At 36.1% G+C, this 4,688-nt stretch overlaps 1 long non-coding RNA gene across 1 annotated transcript in view; it reads left to right on the top strand.

Moving 5' to 3' along the window:
• The window catches only part of LOC107568875 (uncharacterized), a 13,689-nt gene extending 10,314 nt beyond the window's left edge, over window positions 1-3,375 (top strand). Inside the window, exon 3 of the long non-coding RNA XR_001606823.1 lies at window positions 3,365-3,375. This is a non-coding gene — a long non-coding RNA (uncharacterized lncRNA). The remainder of the gene's footprint in view (window positions 1-3,364) is intronic.
• Window positions 3,376-4,688: the final 1,313 nt, after the last annotated feature.

The raw sequence follows: 4,688 nt of genomic DNA, 5'->3' as shown, positions 1-4,688 counted from the left end.
ATAGCACTCTGTGAACAGCCAGCTTCTTTGGCAATTAATGTTTGTGGCTTACCCTCCTTGTGAAGGGTGTCAGTGATTGTCTTCTGGACAACTGTCAGTTCAGCAGTCTTCCCCATGATTGTGTAGCCTAGTGGACCAAACTGAGAGACCATTTTGAAGGCTCAGGAAACCTTTGCAGGTGTTTTGAGTTGATTAGCTGATTGGCATGTCACCATATTCTAATTTGTTGAGATAGTGAATTGGTGGGTTTTTGTTAAATGTGAGCCAAAATCATCACAATTAAAAGAACCAAAGACTTAAACTACTTCAGTCTGTGTGCATTGAATTTATTTAATACACAAGTTTCACAATTTGAGTTGAATTACTGAAATAAATGAACTTTTCCACAACATTCTAATTTATTGAGATGCACCTGTATAGTCCAATAGAAAAGCAGCTATTTGAAAGTGTAAAAATATTTCACAATTTTACTGTTTTACTGTTTTTTTATCAAGTAAATGGTGAGCATAAGAGACTTCTTTCAAAAACATTTAAAAAAAATAGAACAGAATGAGAAACAAACAGAAGTAGAAACATTACAAACACTATAAATGCTTACTTTGAATAGGCCACTTAAAACACTACTCCCCTAAATCTCAATAGCTTAATTGCAGTAATGCTCCAAACTAATTAACTAGTTAATGGCTGTCAAAGCAATTTTTTTATTTGTAAACATATGTGTGCAGTGTGGGCTTGATGTAATGATTAAAACAGAGCAACTTACGTTCCAGAAAATCCAGTCATTTGTTTAGTATGTTGTTTTGAGCAATTACAGCATTTCTGTAAGAAACAATGGGACTAAAGCAAAATGAAGTGTCTTGAAGGGAACTGATGTGTTGTTGCCTCTGTTTTTACGTTCATAGAGTTCATTTTTAGATTAATTCATCGATTTTCAGTTGATTTCCGTGGTCTGCTGATTGTCGTGTCATGGGTCTTTTAACCCTATAAAGCCTGACATATGATAGTTTATTATGACACATAATAGTCCATTTTTTTTAATGCAAACTTTTAGACCATATTTAAAAGAAATTTGCATATGTGTTTTTTTTTTGTTGAGTATCAAATTTGATACATCATGCTTTTATTGCTCATGTAGTATGATATTTTGAGAATATGGAGGAAAAAACAGTGTTTGCAAAAATATGCAATATGGTGCAGATATTTTTCTTTATATAGACAAAAGTAAGCAATTCTGATTAAGGAGATATAATAGACTGTATACATAAAATGATAGAAATATCAGTCATCAATCTATCTCCAATAATAGGTCTTGAGATGATATTTAAATGCTTAGTTTGATGATCAAAACATATAATGCAATGCAATACAATGATAATTGAGAGATGAACAAATAAATGCTCCTCAAAAGCCTGATGATCATATTTTAGACTGACTTTTCTGGATAATCAAGTAGGTCGCTTCAGTCCATTAAAATATAAGTTATTCTCTCATTTACTTTATAAAAATCAGTAAAGATTTACAGCAAAAACACATGTGAACCACGAGCTGAAGGTTGACGCTTGTACAATTATACTAAAAGAAAAAAGTCTGAACTATCAATCAGACGACAGACATTGTGTGTACAGGTTTTAACAGCAAAGTTTTTATCATTTTGTTATTTAAATGCCTTCAAAAATAGGCTTTATAGGGTTAAATGTGTTGTTAAGGTTATCATGGATCATCAACCTGCCCCAGTATCCTACTAAACTCCCACTTAGCCATAATTTCCACCGGTTTAAAGGCCATAACGTGTGTTTCATAATGAATGTGTTTATTTCCTTCTACATACAGCAACGGCGCTCAAAGATCCGCTCATAAAACATTCACAGCTGGTTTTGTTTTTGTTTTTTTGTTTTTTTTTCTCGCAGACAAGTCGGCTGTTTCTGTCCATATTTTCTTTGGGAAAAGCGAGCGTCTGTCTGGGAGCGAGCGAGAACTCTACTATTAACTCCACGTTTCAATTTGTTAGCGGTAAACACACCTTTGAATGCACGACTCGACGGCTCCTAGATAAACTCATTTGCATGAATTTGCTTTTCCCAGGCGAAGCCGCTCCGCAGTACGTTGAGTCGCCGTCGGGCCTTTCAGATCGCCTGCGTGCAGCAAAAAAGCTATCATTTTCCACCCGAAGGCATCAGCGTGTGCATGCCGGCGAATTCTCTGCGCTTTGGAACAGAACGTTCCCTCAGTGTTATTCAGCCTGCGTTTCAAAGACGCGGCCAATATGCTATCTTTTAGCAGGGAAAAAAAAGGACAACGGATATTATGCGTGGAAATATACAATGCTAATGTTATCTGCTGTGTATTTTTATCACGCTTTTGATACAGGCTGCCACGCAAGAGGATAATGAGATGAGGATCCGTGCTAGTGAATTTCAAGACAATCCAGATTTCTCTCCTCAGATCTATTATCATAATCTTCAAAGATGCTTGTCTAGTTCATTTTGCGCGTGACCCCGGCAAGTAGGTCGTTGAATTTCCCGAAATGACTACAAATAGGAGACTCATCATTAGGAGGCAGACGGAGAGTGGACTGCAAATGACTTGCGAATGAAAGAGGAGTGATGGTCCTTCATAAAGCTTTGATCAAATTCATATGAGGAACCTGCTGAGGGACCCCCCGATGTTCCATAATGCCTCACAACCACACCATAGTCCTCACCGTCAGCGGTTTTGGTTCTAATTGCCATCAGTGATGTTTTTGTATTATTATATACTATTATAGGTTTTATTAATGTTTTGAATTAGCTCTTATTTTTAGTTTTCATTTTAGTTTTAATTAGATTTTTAGTCATTTAGCTTTGTTTTTATTTAATTTTGAGTTTTTGTAATGTTAATTTTAGTTTAACCTTTATATATTTTTCCATAATATTTTCCATAATATTGTATGTTTGAAATATTTAGATTTTATTGTATTTTACAGTTTTGAGTTCAGGTTAGACTTCATTAAAGGGTTAGTTCACACAAAAATGAAAATTCTGTCATTAATTACTCACCCTCATGTCGTTCCAAACCCATAAGACCTTCATTCATCTTTGGAACACAAATTAAGATATTTTTGATGCATTACATCAAAGACCCTCCATAGACAGCAAGGATCCTTACACGATCAAGACTCAGAAACATAGCAAGGAGATCGGTAAAATAATCCATGTGACATCAGGGGTTCAACTGTAATTTTACGAAGCTACGGGAATACTTTTTGTGTGCAGAGAAAACAAAAATAACGACTTTATTCAACAATTTGTCTCCTCCGCATCACCGTATAGCGCCATTTTGGAGAGTATCACATACGTAAACAACGTATGCTGTTCTGTGTCAGCAGCACCGTACGCGGATACGTCGTTTGCGTCATTTACACTTTGATCTGAACGTAAACAACGTATCCGCGTACATACATTGCATACGTCTTTTACATATGTGATATCCTCCAAAATGGCACTATAGAGTGACGCAGAGGAGACGAATTGAATAAAGTCGTTATTTTTGTTTTCTTTGCGCACAAAAAGTATTCTCGTAACTTTATAACATTACGGTTGAACCACTGATGTCACATTATTTGACCAATCTCCTTGCTACGTTTCTGGACTTGATCGTGTACCCCCAAACCTTAACCTACCCATTTTATAGCGAATATAAAAGGATATAAAACGCAAATGACCGAAATATGCAGGAAAATAACCATTTTAGTAACAATATAGCATTAAAATATTTGTATAGTCTCTAATCCCACTCCTACTTATAAACCTAAACATATCTGTACAGTATAAAAACCATGACAGACAGATAAATGCAATTACAATCATTTATTTATTGCAAAAATGTCAAAAGCAGCACCAAATGTAATCCAAATTATGCGTTGCACCCGCAGTCCTCTCTGGTGGAATACAGTAGGTTTGTGTGATCCAGAGCAGAATTTATGTTGTTAATCGCTGAAAATATTATCCAGATAATTTCCCCGATCCACTCCGTGAACTCGTGAAGGCGCGCGCGCATTATTCAAACACACCTCACCAGAAACACTGCATGTCACAATCTGTGACGAATGCAGGCGAGAGCCAATGAGCATTCGATTATCCTGCCGTAAAACCTGTCGTTTGAAGCGGCAACATTTGAATTTGTAAAGAGCGCGTCAGTCAGCGCGGGCTTTGCTGCTCACGGTCACTGGACTTGCTGCTCGGGATGGAGAAGAAGATCGCCGAATAAAGGCTTGGATTTGGGTCTGTTCCTCACAGTTGTATGGATTCGGAAGATTTGGATTACAGCGCACGAATAAAATTGTTTCATTTCGTAATTATGTTGAGTTTTTGGTGTATTTTATAGTTCTATTGTTAGTCACAGCATGTTGGGAAAAAACGCCTTTTGTGGCCCATGACAATCAAAGTAAACATTGTATGACAAGTAAAGGTTAAACGATTGCAGAAATGTTATTTATTTTAAGGTTTAAAGTGAAGTCTTGTTTAACATGTAGGCATATTCTTGGAAACGAGCTGGCAGCAGAAATCACACAACAAAACGAAGTGTCATAAGTAAACAATTTAATAATGCAATTGAAAACAAACTAATTCATATGGCAACTAAAAACTTAAAAAATTGATGCTGCGATTTCAATATTCATAAGGATTAATTTTTAGGTGTCGTCAATACGT

Source organism: Sinocyclocheilus grahami, unplaced genomic scaffold (assembly GCF_001515645.1).
Source record: "Sinocyclocheilus grahami isolate Dianchi unplaced genomic scaffold, SAMN03320097.WGS_v1.1 scaffold1288.1, whole genome shotgun sequence".
In the NCBI taxonomy this organism is placed as follows: domain Eukaryota; kingdom Metazoa; phylum Chordata; class Actinopteri; order Cypriniformes; family Cyprinidae; genus Sinocyclocheilus; species Sinocyclocheilus grahami.
This window is presented reverse-complemented; position numbering and strand designations above follow the sequence as displayed.